General features: G+C 33.2%; 1 long non-coding RNA gene and 1 pseudogene across 1 annotated transcript; one reads left to right on the forward strand and one right to left on the reverse strand.

Annotated features, from left to right (window-relative positions):
• The first annotated feature begins 1132 nt into the window (after window positions 1–1132).
• Window positions 1133–2748, forward strand: LOC18599465 (cytochrome P450 89A2 pseudogene; annotated as a pseudogene).
• Window positions 2749–5184: 2436 nt separating this feature from the next.
• On the reverse strand, window positions 5185–9968 carry LOC18599466 (uncharacterized). The gene is made up of 5 exons (XR_016026416.1): window positions 7879–9968; window positions 7666–7754; window positions 7466–7551; window positions 5852–6333; window positions 5185–5376 (listed from the first exon to the last, which is right to left on the reverse strand). It is a non-coding gene; the product is annotated as an uncharacterized LOC18599466 (long non-coding RNA).
• Between the last annotated feature and the right edge of the window lie 7742 nt (window positions 9969–17710).

The following is a 17710-nucleotide window of genomic DNA, read 5'->3' on the forward strand; positions in this document are numbered from 1 at the left end:
GATAATTTTATCCAACTTAATTAAAAATAATTAAAATTATAAAGAAGGTTATTTTTGAAAACATCTTATCTATAACGATTATTTTTAAAATACTCCTTTTTTTTTTTTAAATCATAAGAAAACTATTACACATGACCTTTGAATCAGTTTCCATAACATATTTTAGAAAAGTTTCTCATTCGTTGCTTCATATTCACCTGCAAGACTTGAAAAAGCTTTGACCTTTTTCCCAAACCCTATTATCATTTTATCTTTGACGATTTCTTGCCACAACCCTAATTGCAGCTAAAAGCTCCATCAACATCCACTTTTACCCTTCCATTCTCGGGTTTTTCCCACTTGAAGCCTTCCTTGGCATGAATCACACCCCCGCCCCCCAAAATTCAGCTACAAGTCCAACCCAACCCTTGTAATCCTATCAACTATCATCCTTCCATCAGGCATCTTGCTTTGAAAACTGGTTTCACATCTTCCTTTCAAATCTTGTTAAGGATTTGAAAATTAAGATATAGTTTTCCTTTCAAGTCCCTGTTCTTTAAGTTTATTCTTTTTATATTTCAAATATAGTTGGAAACGAGAATATTCATCGTAATCTAAATTTGCTTTAAGACGCTACTTCACAATTACCGTAAACAATAGCCATGCACGTGCAAGGTTCCTTGCCTTCAAAATAAACTTTAGCATTGGCACACCGAGTTTTTGGCAACATACATAGCAAATCTTTTAAAACATTATAAAATATCAAGGTAATAGAGGTGAAAAAAATCTTAATCCAATTCCAACGTTTTCCTGGGCTAAATTAAATGATTTAGAGGCAAAAAGATCTAAATTATATGACCAAGTAATATTTTTACAAAAGCAAAAATACGAGGATAAATGTGTTAACAGCTGCTCAAACTTTTAAGTTCCTCTTAAGTGACTTGAGCATGCAGCACAAGATTATTTGAGTACAAAGTAATAAAGAAATTATCTTGTCGTCCCAAGCATGCGCTGCCTGTCAGTGTTTACCAGTTTACGTGAACACAAATAATTATACTATAAAGCTTCATCATCTCTTCCGATCACATATAAATCTGAATCCAATGATCAACTGCCAATGACACAATTTTTTTTTTATTTTTATTTTTCAGAAATGGGAACCTGTTTCATCATCATCGGTCTCATGATCGCCTTCTTCATCTCCGTCCTTCTTAAATCTCTCTTAAGCCTTCTTACCAAGAAAACAACTCACCAACTTCCTCCAGGGCCCTTTGCAATTCCATTCATTGGCAACCTGTTTTGGCTACATAAGCCTTTTCCCCAAATCATGGCCCTGGCTCCCACCCTGCATTCAAAATATGGTCCAATTTACACTCTCAGAGTAGGTTCCAAACCAATCATCATTATTGGCAGCCACTCCCTTGCCCATCAAGCCTTGATTGTTCAGGGTGCCGTCTTTTCTGACCGCCCTCCAGCACCTGCCAGTGAAAAATTATTTAGCTGTGATCAGCATAATATCACCTCGGCATTTCATGGCCCTACATGGCTCCTCTTCCGCCGTAATCTTGTTTCTAATATTCTCCATTCTTCGAAAATAAAATCCTACGCGTGTGCTCGTAAATGGGCAATCCAAATCTTAATCGACGACCTAAAGTCCCAGTCAGATTTCGTCGATAATGGTATTCAAGTAATGGAACCAATCCAACATGCCATTTTTTGTTTGTTAGTTTACATGTGCTTTGGTCAAAAGCTTGAGCGAAAGCAAATCAAAGACATTAGGGACGTACAGCGTCGTGTACTGCTAAGTTTCAACAGATCCAAAATGATAAATCTCTTTCCAAGGTTTGGGAAAATTTTCTTTCATCAGAGTTGGAAGGAGCTCCTCACGCTTCGAAAAGACCAGGAAGAAACACTGGTTCCTTTAATAAGAGCGAGAAGGGCATTAAAAGACAAAAATATTTTCCAGGAGTCTTTCCTTCCTTACGTTGATACATTGTTTGATTTAAACCTTCCGGAGCAGAAGAGAAAGCTTGAAGAAAAGGAAATTGTGACATTGTGCTCTGAGTTCTTTACTGGGGGTACCGATACTACGGCCACATCTTTGCAATGGATCATGGCAAATTTAGTGAAGTACCAACATATCCAAGACAAGTTGTTCGAGGAGATTAAAGGGGTTATAGGAGATGGAGAAGTAGAGATAAAGGAAGATGATCTGCGAAAGATGCCATATCTTAGAGCTGTTATTTTGGAAGGCTTAAGGCGTCATCCCCCGAGCCTTTTTCTAGTCCCACATTCTGTGACAAAAGATGTCTTGTTGCATGGTTTTTTGGTGCCAAAGGATAGTGTTGTAACTCTCACGGTGGGAGAAATGGGAAGGGATCCAAAGGTATGGGAAAATCCAATGGAATTCAAGCCTGAGAGATTCTTAAACGGTGATGATGGAGAAGCTTTTGATTTTACTGGAAGAAAAGAGATCAAGATGATGCCATTTGGTGTAGGGAGGAGGATGTGCCCAGCATATAATTTGGCAATGCTTCACCTTGAGTACTTTGTGGCAAACTTGGTTTGGCATTTCAAGTGGTCTAATTTGAAAGGACATGATGTGGACTTGACTGAAAAACATGAATTTACTAGTGTAATGCAAAATTCACTGCAGGTGCACATTACTCCTAGATTGCATGTGAACTAATTAGTCTTGTTTATTCCTCCTTGTGGTTTACTCTACATATGAAGAGTTGTATATCCATTGCTAATAAATAAGAAAATCATGTCACAAATTCCAGACTTTAAGTTTTGGTTATTATTCCTCTTTGAAATGGTTGAATTTTAAAGTTCTAATTCATTCACATCTGTTACACTTTTAATATTTATCCCCCAAATTGCACCCATTAATTAACTCAAGTTGGATTGGCACACCCATCTATAGTTTTATTTAATATTTTAAACAAGGTCATAAATGGTAGGAGCTTCTTTTTTCTTTTTTTAAAAAAGGGTAGTAAATGAATGCTTGATTACAAAAAATAATCATAATAAATACGTGCTCATGGGTATATATCTAATGGGTAATCATTACCTTAAGCTTAAGGAGTAACTTATATAAATTTTTTTCATGCAAAAAAATATTTGAATTTTAGTAGATTTGTACATGGATCAAGTGACCCAATAGGTCCACTGGCTCAACTAGGTTTGGCCCGAGATTTGGGCAAGATTTTCTGGACTCAGGTCTGGCCTGGCTCAAGATTATTATAATATTTTTTTTGAAAAGCAAGATTATTATAATATTAATAATCATTATATTTTCATTTAATTTTTGTTTTAAAATTTTATTAAAAGAATATATATATATTTTTTAACATTTTAATAATAAAAATAGCTTAAGAAGGTTTAAATAGACAAGCTGAGCCAAAGCCTCAGCGTAAGACTTTTAGGTGCCAACGCATGGCTTGGGTTTAAGGACCCCTCTAGATTTTAATTTTCTTTCTTTCTTCTTTAGCTTTTTTTTTTTCATTTAACATTCATAAGTAAAAAAAGATAAAAAGGGAAAAAAATATTCATACCCACCCATTTGATAGCGTAGTTATCATAATCGGATCCGACAATAATCCATTCAAGGCTCCATCTCGGGTCAATGCAGTCATTCGCATTAATATTGGGTTAATAAAAATATTTTAAAATATTATATTATATAAATATTCTGCATAATTATATAAATGAAATACATTAACATTTAACAAAATTACAAATAAAAACTCTTTTTTTTTTTTTTTGAGATTCTATATACAAGTAGAAATTTCATTAATACAACAACGCATTACTCAACATAAATGTCATAAATGTTATTTTCAATAGGAAATCAGTGACAAACTAAATAAAGCAACAAATTTAATCCACACTCCTCCCCAAGCCCAACACTTGGACACGACCTACAAATTTACCCATGGCTCACGCACGTCTTGGAAACCACCCCTCATCACTGACCGTTGGAGGATCCAAGCTCACCTCAAGGAGTTATGAAGCTTTAATGTATGGATGGGTTGGCCACAGGGAAGCCAAGCTCGGCAGTTGTAGGTGGTGTCCTACAAGATCATTTAGGCGTTGTAAAAGAGATACGTTCGATCATGCCCTCTTATTGACGAAAGTGATTCCAAAAATGTCATCTTATGAGCCAACAACAGTAGTAGTGCTACTTGGAGAATGAAAATTATCTCCAACCTCGTGGAAAGCACCTCCATGTAAATACAGACCATGTAACTGGTCCCATCTTCCAACAAATTTCCTGCAGCAATTGTTCTTCCTTGAACATAGTAGTCTATACTTTCAGTCACTTCTGTCAAAAGATGAGCTGCTTCAAGCACCTGTTCATCATAGGGAACTAGAAGTGGTTAATCCAGAAAGTCAAATCTGTGATGTCAATTGCAAGTTGAGAAGTGAAATTTTTTTTTTTTAATTTGTTAGTAAAATGACAAGGCATTAATTTGAATCCAGAAAGTCGGATTTCAAACTGATAAAATCTCTTCAAGCTTTTTTAAAAAAATGTTAACTGATCAAACAATGGAAAATTAAATTGACTTCGGTAAAGAATTAAAGTGAAGGTTAGAAAATGGGACTACCATAGTCCTTGCCTCCAGACTTATAATCAAATATGCATGATATTCATCATCAGTCACTTCAGACAAATCAGCACTGTGACTGCGTGTGCTCTTGTGGTAGACAGTCCAAATTCCTTTACAACCCGTTGGTTCAACCTGCAGATGACAAAATTGTGCATGCAATGATGCAAGCACAGATGAGGTTTTCCAGCACTAAGATGTGATCCGTGTACCACTGAAAATGATTAGTTAGATTAACAATGGCAACTAGAAAAATATTTACATCAATGATATCAACAATTAAAATCTTAATCAGGAAAAATTCAGTCAGAGCTGGAGCATGGGTAGACCTCGGTAATCATTTCTGGACGAATTGACTGTCCTAGAACACAGAGGGCACCAGTCTTTCCATGGCCAGAACAGCACACCCGAAACATTAGCCAAGACTTGACTTCAGGCACAATAAACCCACAAATCATTTGGGGTAAAAAATTCCAAAGAAGAATACGAAATAAATGCTATAAAAATGCACAATATACAAATACAAAGAGCTTGAAGGCAATGTCTAAGCTTGATAGTAGCCACATCCAGTCAATTGCAATAACACCAATTTTTTTTTTTTTTCATTTTCCATGAACCACTTCCATGTCCATTAATCACTGAGGATTGAAGAAAAGCATTTTAACCCACAAAATAACCAGCTCATAATTACTTTGTTTGGCAATGCCAGTTGCATTCGCATCAGCATTAATCCTTAAGCCATATGAGAAGTCCTTCAAAGGGCCAACATTAATTAATGAGTCCCTCACTGCAAGCAAGAAAGTCTTCAGCACACATAGAGGGAGGGAAACATTTGTAGGGTAAAAGACTAAAAAGTAATAACCATAATTATGATGAACCATGCAGCATATGATATGTTGAACAAGTGTAATAAATAACAAAAATAGCATTTATCTCTTGATGGTAACTGCAGTCTAAATTATATTGAGACATCATGAACCCAATAACTAATTTCTCGAACCTATTACACAAACAAACTTCAGAACAACTACAATTTTAACAGATGAACTCTCAAGATGAGAAATCATGAGAACAGCAGCTAAAATCCACAGGAATGAAGCAATTGTCCAGTTTTTTACTTTGACTGCAAAGATAGAATCTTTAATACTAATTTAGATGCTCAATTGTTAGATAGATTTAGTCATTTGATTGTTCTATTCCCCAGGATAAAGCTTAAAGAAATCACCCAAAGGCCCTGTATTACTTATAGAATGGTACACCACCTTTGCTGACTCAGTGTTATTGGGGGGCCGAACCATACAAAGAAAGCTCTTCATTGCCAACCATAGTTTGCAAAGCATCAGAAGATGACCTTCGCAATCGCTTTTCCAGAGGGACATCACCTTCAACATCTCCAACCAACACAAAAACCTATAACCCTTGTTAATTTGTGTTTTCTTTACAAAGCACCATGACCAACTCTGCCATGTAAAACAAAGATTGTCTACCAATTCAATTAATTGTGATATCAAACCCAAAAAAGACGGAGATATTATTCTTCAGCTTAAAAGGAAACTAAAATACAACAAAATACTAGTGAAAATCCAAATGACAACCAAATGAAAACACTTACTGCCCATCATAAAGAAGGGTCAACAGTAACAGTTCTCCAGTCTTTGTTGATAGCAAGGTTACATCATTTAGTAACCAAGTTGCATTAGCAGCATCAAGTTCTATGCGGAAATTTGATCTCGAAAGGTCTTGACTAAAATGAAAAAAAAAAAAAATTAAAATCAGCGTGAGAGGTCAAAAGCAAATGGGGACTTCAAAAGAAGCTAAAGCGAATAAAAAGCAAATTTTTAGGACCTGATTCATCAACATATAGACATATTACAACCACAACTAAGTCCTCTAGATTAAATTGCAACGAAGAGAGACAATTACTTTATATAATAGTTACAAAAGAAGATGGAAATATTTCCATCTCTCCAAGGCATCGGAGATCGAGAATATTAGATGCTAACACATTTAACCATTGTCTCAATAAATACTTTAAGAAAATAGACCACCACGATAAAGAAAATGTGAGGTAATTATTCAATCAATGTAGTGATCAGTCATTGTTGTCAACACAACAAGCAACTGCTGAAGCATACGCACGTGTCAAACAGCTCTTTCCCAAAATTCATCAGAGAGGCATATATAATCCAGTGACAAGCATGCTCACACATGAATGAGTACAGCCTAAGGCACTAATTTGACACACCAGAAAATGCAATCCTCCACCTTTCTCACAGGAATTAAGTAATGCTGACAAGACACCTTGGACATGCTCTACCATATTCATGACTTATCACACCCTACCATATTCACCATTATTTCAAAGATTACTGAATGGCTGCAACCTTGAGGCGACATAAAAAACAAAAATGTCAAGAGAAGTCAAGATTAAATTCCAAGAATAAGTTAGATTAAGGTCTTTATGTGATGTCCGACCTATTAGGATCTCATTTAAACGATAATAAACATTATCAAGCCCTTAATTAAGAGAGAACATTTTTGGGATCATATAATGGTGCGTAAACTAGAAGGGAGATCCAAATTCTGTGAACATTTTGTGGGTTTTGGGTTTTGTTATTGTGCGGAGTGGTTTGATTTTCGATTGCTTCGATTTGTTCTTCCCTGTTGCTGGGTTAGCGATTGTTTGATACCCCCCAATTATTAATACAATATTTTGACTTATCATTAAAAAAAGTTCTTTCATCTTTTCGTCCCATTAAACAAGCTTATAAACAAGTTCATGGAACTATGTTAAACAAGCTAATTAATAAATTAGTTAATCATACTAATGAACCATAAATTATTAACGATACGAGTAGGATACGAGGACAACATACCACCATCACAAATACTTCATCATAAAAATCCTCAAGAGGTTGTACAAGCTCTGATTATATTTCAATGAAATCATCAACCTCAATACCTGCATAATAAAAAAAGTTAGGTTTCAAGGTTATTTAAGAAAACTGTTAATCAAACAATTTAAATAAAAATGTCATTTTATTGAACAGCACCAGGAGTCTAGTAATAAACTAACAATATGCCGGGGTGAATTTTGTTTTTAACAAACAAGAAAGTGTTCCATAAAGCCATCTCTTCATTTGTTTCTGATGCAGCTTTATCCACCTAATAAGATTAAATCAAAATACCATCAGAAGAGATTCCAAAATTTGCGTGTGCAATATCTCTATAATCAATCAAAGAATCTAAAGAAAATAACATTCTAAACCAAAAAAAAAAAAAATCTTACCGAGAATGAAAGTTCAGCATTTTTAGTTTTTCATGAGCACTTCAAAAGGAATCACTACTTAGTTATGGCAAATTAATGGCATTTGTAAACCACAAAAAATCAAAATTAGTTAGATCAAATAATCAATAGGGAAGAAAACTGACTGATTTCATAATTTTGTCAAAATACTTAATAGATACCATAATAATTAAATTCATCTTCCAATACTTCATAAAAAATGAGAAGAGGCTGGAGGAAACAATAAATAAGTATGCATACATACCATAACAGTAGCCACTGAAGTATAACGAAGAACGTAAGATAAGTTTCCACTACATATCAAAAATGAAAATAGCATGTAGAATAACGATTAGCTGTGACTTAAAAAATAGGGAGGCAACACATAATAACAATTACCTTATAATCCCAACAAACAAAAAAGGAATGGAGGGACATAATCCGGACATGACCTACATTAACAAAGCAGGGGGAAAAGAATATCCTTTTATAAATAACAAAATGTAGAAAACATTGCATATTTTTTTATATATGCTTCAAATTCACCATAGAAAGCAAGGGGAACGCACCATATAGTAAGATTTCGAATTCACATATTGGCACCATTATACCCTAATGTATAATAGGAATGCCACATTCCCGTACCTTAAAAGTTTATTATTTCCATAAGTACCATTGTGCCATTATTGCATAATAGGAATGCCAGGTCAAGTACTTTAAACATTTAATTTGCACCATTTTACCTTCAATCAAATAATAGGAACGCAACATATGCTCAGATTTCAAATTCAAATATTGACACCATTATACCGTAATGTATAATAGGAATGCCACATATCAAAACCTTAAAGTTTTTTTATGTCTGTGAGCACCATTGTGCCATAATTACACAATAGGAATGCCACATCAAGCACTTTAAATATCGAATTTGAATCATTATACCTTCGATCAAATAATAGAAATGCACCATATACTAAGATTTAAAATTCACGGATTGGCACCATTATACCTTAATGTATAATAGGAATGCCACATGCTCACACACTTGATGTTTTTTTATTTTTTTAAGCACCATTATGCCGTTATTACACAATAGAAATGCTACGTCAAGTACTTTAAATATCTAATTTGCACCTTCACTTCTTCGATCAAATAATAAGAATGCATCATATACTAAGATTTCATATTCACATTTAGGCACCATTATACCTTAATGTATAATAAGAATGCCACATGCCCGCACCTTAAGGTTTTATTATTTTTATAAGCACCATTGTGCCATTATTACACAATAGGAATGCCACGTCAAGTATTTTAAATATCTAATTTGCATCACCACACCTTCGATCGATTAATAAGAATGCACCATATGCTAAGATTTCATATTCACATCTAGGCACCATTTTACCTTAATGTATTATAAGAATGCCACATTTCCACACGTTAAAGTTTCATTATTTCTATAAGCACCATCATTCCAATACTACATGATAGGAATGCCATGTCAAGTACCTTAAATAGGAATGCACCGCACGCTAAAATTTCAAATTCACATATCGGCACCATTATACCTTAATGTGTAATAGGAATGGCAAATGCACACACCATAAAGTATTTTATTTCTATAAACAACTATTGTGCCATTATTAAACAATGGATATGTTATGCCATGTACTTTAAATATCTAATTTTCACCATTACACTTTTGATCAAATAATAGGAATGCACCATATACTAAGATTGCAAATTCACAAGTGTGGGTTTATTTGAATATGATGTGTCTCATGATCTGTCTGAGTTGGACTTAGATTTTGCTTGGTTGTGTCAGCTTATCAGTTTTTCTGTTGATGTGAGGGATGTTTTTTGTGTTCTAGATAGTTGTGGTATGCATTTTGGATGTCAAGGTGATTGTGGGTTGAAATGGAACAGTGTGAGAGCCGCTTGTTCTTTCCATTTCGGTGTTTTATAGCATTTTGTGCGTTTTGAGTGTTGTTATTGTACGGAGTGGTTTGATTTTCGATTGCTTCGATTTGTTCTTCCCTATTGCTGGGTTAGCGATTGTTTGATAACCCCCCAATTATTAATACAATATTTTGGCTTATCATTAAAAAAAGTTCTTTCAACTTTTTGTCCCGTAAAGCAAGCTTATAAACAAGTTCATGGAACTATGTCAAACAAGCTGATTACTAAATTAATTAATCATACTAAAGAACCATAAATTATTAACGATACGAGTAGGACACGAAGAGAACATACCACCATCACATATATACTTCATCATAAAAATCCTTAAAAGGTTGTACTAGCTCTGATGATAGTTCAATGAAATCATCAACCTCAATGTCTGTATAATCGCAAAAGTTAGATTTCAGGGTTATTTAAGAAAGTGCTAATCAAACAATTTAAATAAAAGCATCATTTTATTCAACAGCACTAGGAGACTAGTAACAAACTAAGAATGTACCGGAGTGAATTTTGTTTTTAACAAACAAGAAAGTGTTCCATAAATCTCTCTCTTCTTTGTTTCTGATGCAGCTTCATCCACCTAATAAGATTAAATCAAAAAACCATGAGAAGACATTCCAAAATTAACAAGTGCAATATTTCTATAATCTATCAAATAATCTAAAGAAAATAACATTCTAAACAAAGAAAAAAAAATCTTACCAAGAATGAAAGCACAGCATTTTCAGTTTTCCATAAGCACTTCAAAGGGAATCATTGCTTAGTTATGGCAAATTAATGCCATTTGTAAGCCACAGAAAACCAAAATCAGTTAGATCAAATAATCATTAGGGAAGAAAACTAACTCATTTCATAATCTGTCAAAATACTAAATAAATGTCACAATAGTTAAATTAATCATCCAATACTTCATAAAAAGTAAGAAGAGGCAAGAGGAAACAATAGACAAGTTTGCATACTTACCACAACAGTAGCTATTGAAGAATAACGGAGAACGTAAGATAAGTTTCCACTACATATCGAAAATGAAAATAGCAAGTAGAAAGTAACGATTAGTTGTGACTAAAAAATATAGGGGGGCAACACATAACAACTATTACCTCATAATCCCAACAAACAAAAAAGGAATGGAGGGACATCATCCGGACATGACCTACATTAACAAAGTAGGGGGAAAAGAATATCTTTTTATAAATAAGAAAATGTAGAAAACATTGCATATTCTTTTATATGTGCTTCCAATTCACCATAGAGAACAAGGAGAACGCACCATAGAGTAAGACTTCGAATTCACATATTGGCATCATTATACTTAATATATAATAGTAATGCCACATTCCCGCACCTTAAAGGTTTATTATTTCCATAAGCACCATTGTGCCATTATTGCACAATAGGAATGTCAGGTCAAGTACTTTAAATATCTAATTTGCACCATTTTCCCTTCGATCAAGTAATAGGAACGCACCATATGCTTAGATTTCAAATTCAAATATTGACACCATTATACCATAATGTATAATAGGAATGCCACATACCCAAACCTTAAAGTTTCTTTATGTCTGTGAGCACCATTGTGCCATAATTACACAATAGGAATGCCACGTCAAGCACTTTAAATATCAAATTTGCACCATTATACCTTTGATCAAATAATAGAAATACACCATATACTAAGATTTAAAATTCACGGATTGGTACCATTATACCTTAATGTATAATAGGAATGCCACATGCTCACACACTTAATGTTTTTTTGTTTTTGTAAGCACCATTGTGCCGTTATTACACAATAGGAATGCTACGTCAAGTACTTTAAATATCTAATTTGCACCTTCACGCCTTCGATCAAATAATAGGAATGCATCATATACTAAGATTTCATATTCACATATAGGCACCGTTATACCTTAATGTATAATAAGAATGCCACATGCCCGCACCTTAAGGTTTTATTAGTTTTATAAACACCATTGTGCCATTATTATATAATAGGAATGCCACGTCAAGTATTTTAAATATCTAATTTGCATCACCACACCTTCAATCGATTAATAAGAATACACCATATGCTAAGATTTCATATTCACATTTAGGCACCATTATACCTTAATGTATAATAAGAATGCCACATTTCCACACGTTAAAGTTTCATTATTTCTATAAGCACCATTGTGCCAATATTACATGATAGGAATGCCATGTCAAGTACCTTAAATAGGAATGCACCGTACGCTAAAATTTCAAATTCACATATCGGCACCATTATACCTTAATGTATAATAGGAATGGCAAATGCACACACCATAAAGTATTTTATTTCTATAAACAACTATTGTGCCATTATTAAACAATGGATATGTTATGCCATGTACTTTAAATATCTAATTTTCACCATTACACTTTTGATCAAATAATAAGAATACACCATATACTAAGATTGCAAATTCACAAGTGTGGGTTTATTTGAATATGATGTGTCTCATGATCTGTCTGAGTTGGACTTAGATTTTGCTTGGTTGTGTCAGCTTATCAGTTTTTCTGTTGATGTGAAGGATGTTTTTGTGTTCTAGATAGTTATGGTATGCATTTTGGATGTCAAGGTGATTGTGGGTTGAAATGGAGCGGTGTGAAAGCCGCTTGTTCTTTCCATCTCAATGTTTTATAGCTTTTGGTGCGTTTTAAGTGTTGTTATTGTACGAAGTGGTTTGATTTTCGATTGCTTTGATTTGTTCTTCCCTGTTGCTGGGTTAGTGATTGTTTGATAACCCCCCAATTATTAATACAATATTTTGGCTTATCATTAAAAAAAGTTCTTTCAACTTTTCGTCCCGTTAAGCAAGCTTATAAACAAGTTCACGGAACTATGTCAAACAAGCTGATTAATAAATTAATTAATCATAGTAAGAAACCATAAATTATTAACGATACGAGTAGGACACGAAGAGAACATACCACCATCACATATATACTTCATCATAAAAATCCTCAAGAGGTTGTATTAGCTCTGATGATAGTTTAATGAAATCATCAACCTCAATGCCTGTATAATCACAAAAGTTAGATTTCAAGGTTATTTAAGAAAGTGCTAATCAAACAATCTAAATAAAAGCATCATTTTATTCAACAGCACTAGGAGACTAGTAACAAACTAAGAATATACCGGAGTGAATTTTGTTTTTAACAAACAAGAAAGTGTTCCATAAAGCTCTCTCTTCTTTGTTTCTTTTCAGGGTTATTTAAGAAAGTGCTAATCAAACAATCTAAATAAAAGCATCATTTTATTCAACAACACTAGGAGACTAGTAACAAACTAAGAATATACCGTAGTGAATTTTGTTTTTAACAAACAAGAAAGTGTTCCATAAAGCTCTCTTCTTTGTTTCTGATGCAACATCATCCACCTAATAAGATTAAATCAAAAAACCATGAGAAGACATTCCAGAATTAACGAGTGCAATATCTCTATAGTCTATCAAAGAATCTAAAGAAAATGGCATTCGAAACAAAGAAAAAAAAATCTTACCAAGAATGAAAGCACAGCATTTTCAGTTTTCCATAAGCACTTCAAAAGGAATCATTGCTTAGGTATGGCAAATTAATGGCATTTGTAAGCCACAGAAAACCAAAATCAATTAGATCAAATAATCATTAGGGAAGAAATCAATTAGATCAAATAATCATTAGGGAAGAAGACTAACTCATTTCATAATTTTTGTCAAAATACTAAATAGATGCCACAATAATTAAATTAATCATCCAATACTTCATAAAAAGTAAGAAGAGGTAAGAGGAAACAATAAACAAGTTTGCATACTTACTACAACAGTAGCTACTGAAGTATAACGGAGAATGTAAGATAAGTTTCCACTACGTATCGAAAATGAAAATAGCAAGTAAAAAGTAACGATTAGCTGTGACTAAAAAATATAGGGGGGCAACACATAACAACTATTACCTCATAATCTCAACAAACAAAAAAGGAATTGAGGGACATAATCCGGACATGACCTACATTAACAAAGCAGGGGGAAAAGAATATCTTTTTATAAATAAGAAAATGTAGAAAACATTGCATATTCTTTTATATGTGCGTCCAATTCACCATAGAGAGCAATGAGAACGCATCATAGAGTAAGACTTCGAATTCACTTATTGGCATTATTATACCTTAATATATAATAGTAATACCACATTCCCGCACCTTAAAGGTTTATTATTTCCATAAGCACCATTGTGCCATTATTGCACAATAGAAATGCCAGGTCAAGTACTTTAAATATTTAATTTGCACCATTTTACCTTCGATCAAGTAATAGGAATGCACCATATGCTCAGATTTCAAATTTAAATATTGACATCATTATACCGTAATGTATAATAGGAATGCCACATACCCAAACCTTAAAGTTTCTTTATGTTTGTGAGCACCATTGTGCCATAATTACACAATAGGAATGCCACATCAAGCACTTTAAAGATCAAATTTGCACCATTATACCTTCGATCAAATAATAGAAATGCACCATATACTAAGATTTAAAATTCACGAATTGGCACCATTATACCTTAATGTATAATAGGAATGCCACATGCTCACACACTTGATTTTTTTTGTTTTTGTAAGCACCATTGTGCCGTTATTACACAATAGGAATGTTACGTCAAGTACTTTAAATATCTAATTTGCACCTTTACTTCTTCGATCAAATAATAGGAATGCATCATATATTAAGATTTCATACTCACATATAGGCACCATTATACCTTAATATCTAACAAGAATGCCACATGCCCGCACCTTAAGGTTTTATTTTTATAAGCACCATTGTGCCATTATTACACAATAGGAATGTCACGTCAAGTATTTTAAATATCTAATTTGCATCACCACACCTTCGATCGATTAATAAGAATACACCATATGCTAAGATTTCATATTCACATTTAGGCACCGTTATATCTTAATGTATAATAAGAATGCCACATTTCCACACGTTAAAGTTTTATTATTTCTATAAGCACCATCGTGCATTATTACACGATAGGAATGCCATGTCAAGTACCTTAAATAGGAATGCACCGTACGCTAAAATTTCAAATTCACATATCAGCACCATTATACCTTAATGTATAATAGGAATGGCAAATGCACACACCATAAAGTATTTTATTTCTATAAACAATTATTGTGCCATTATTAAACAATGGATATGTTATGTCATGTACTTGAAATATCTAATTTTCACCATTATACTTTTGATCAAATAACAAGAATGCACCATATACTAAGATTGCAAATTCACAAGTGTGGGTTTATTTGAATATGATTTGTCTCATGATATGTCTGAGTTGGACTTAGGTTTTGCTTGGTTGTGTCAGCTTATCAGTTTTTCTGTTGATGTGAGAGATGTTTTTTGTGTTCTAGATAGTTGTGGTATGCATTTTGGATGTCAAGGTGATTGTGGGTTGAAATGGAATGGTGTGAGAGCGACTTGTTCTTTCCATTTCGGTGTTTTATAAAATTTTGTGGGTTTTGAGTGTTGTTATTGTACGGAGTGGTTTGATTTTTGATTGCTTCGATTTGTTCTTCCCTGTTGCTCGGTTAACTATTGTTTGATAACCCCCCAATTATTAATACAATATTTTGGCTTGTCATTAAAAAAAGTTCTTTCAACTTTTTGTCTCGTTAAGCAAGCTTATAAACAAGTTCATAAAACTATGTCAAACAAGATAATTAATAAATTAATTAATCATACTAAGGAACCATAAATTATTAAAAATCGAGTAAGACACGGAGACAACATACCACCATCACATAAACTTCCATCATAAAAATCCTCAAAAGGTTGTACTAGCTCTGATGATAGTTCAATGAAATCATCAACCTCAATACCTATATAATCAAAAAAGTTAGATTTCATGGTTATTTAAGAAAGTGCAAATCAAACAATTTAAACAAAAGCATCATTTTATTCAACAGCACTAGGAGACTAGTAACAAACTGAGAATATATCGGAGTGAATTTTGTTCTTAACAACCAAGAAAGTGTTCCATAAAGCTCTCTCTTCATTTGTTTCTGATGCAGCATCATCTACCTAATAAGATTAAATCAAAAAACCATGAGAAGACATTCCAAAATTAGCTAGTGCAATATCTCTATAATCAATCAAAGAATCTAAAGAAAATGGCATTCTAAACAAAAAAAAAATCTTACCAAGGATGAAAGCAAAGCATTTTCAGTTTTCCATAAGCACTTCAAATGGAATCATTGCTAAGTTATGGGCTTTATGGCAAATTAATGGCATTTGTAAACCACAGAAAACCAAAATCAGTTAGATCAAATAATCAATAGGGAAGAAGACTAACTGATTTCTTAATTTCGTCAAAATATTTAATAGATGCCACAACAATTAAATTAATCAGCCAATACTTCATAAAAAAAATGAGAAAAGGCTAGAAGAAACAATAAACAAGTTTGCATACTTACCACAACAGTAGCTACTGAAGTATAATGGAGAACGTAAGATAAGTTTCCACTACATATCAAAAATGAAAATGGCAAGTAGAAAGTAACGATTAGCTGTGACTAAAAAATTTATGGGGGCAACACATGATAACAATTAACTCATAATTCCAACAAACAAAAAATGGAAGGACATAATCCGGACATGACCTACATTAACAAAGCAAGGCAAAAAAATATCTTTTTATAAATAAGAAAATTTAGAAAACATTACATATTTTTTTTATATATGCTTCAAATTCACCATAGAAAGTAAGGGGAACGCACCATATAGTAAGACTTCGAATTCACATATTGGCACCATTATACCTTAATGTATAATAGGAACGCCACATTCCTGCACCTTAAAGGTTTTTCTATTTCTATAAGCACTATTGTGCCATTATTGCACAATGGGAACGCTAGGTCAAGTACTTTAAATATCTAATTTGCACCATTTTATCTTTGATCAAGTAATAGAAACGCACCATATGCTCAGATTTCAAATTCATATATTGACATCATTATACCGTAATGTATAATAGGAATGCCACATACCCAAACCTTAAAGTTCCTTTATGTCTGTGAGCACAATAGGAATGCCACGCCAAGTACTTTAAATATCAAATTTGCATCATTATACCTTCGATCAAATAATAGAAATGCACCATATACTAAGATTTAAAATTCACGAATTGGCACCATAATACCTTAATGTATAATAAGAATGCCACATGCTCACACGCTTAAAGTTTTTTTGTTTCTGTAAGCACCATTGTGCCGTTATTACACAATAGGAATGCCACCTCAAGCACTTTAAATATCTAATTTGCACCTTCACTCCTTCAATCAAATAATAGGGAATGCATCATATACTAAGATTTCATATTCAAATATAGGCACCATTATACCTAAATGTATAATAGGAATGCCATATACTTGCACACTTAAAGTGTTTTTGAGTGTGTAAGCACCATTGTGCCGTTATTACACAATAGGAATGCCTCGTCGAGCACTCTATATATCTAATTTGCACCTTTACTCCTTCAATCAAATAGTAGGAATGCATCATATACTAAGATTTCATACTCACATATAAGCACCATTATATCTTAATGTATAATAGGAATGCCACATGCACACGTCTTAAGGTTTATTATTTTTATCATCACCATTGTGCGATTATTACACAATAGGAATGCCACATCTAGTACTTTAATCATCTAATTTGCATCATTGCACCTTTGATCAATTAATAGAAATGCACCATATGTAAAGATTTCATATTCACATATAGGCACCATTATACTTTAATGTAGGATAGGAATGCTACACATGCCCACACTTTAGGGTGTTATTATTTTC

Source organism: Theobroma cacao, chromosome 5 (genome assembly GCF_053813885.1).
Source record: "Theobroma cacao isolate CCN51 chromosome 5, ASM5381388v1, whole genome shotgun sequence".
In the NCBI taxonomy this organism is placed as follows: Eukaryota; Viridiplantae; Streptophyta; class Magnoliopsida; order Malvales; family Malvaceae; genus Theobroma; species Theobroma cacao.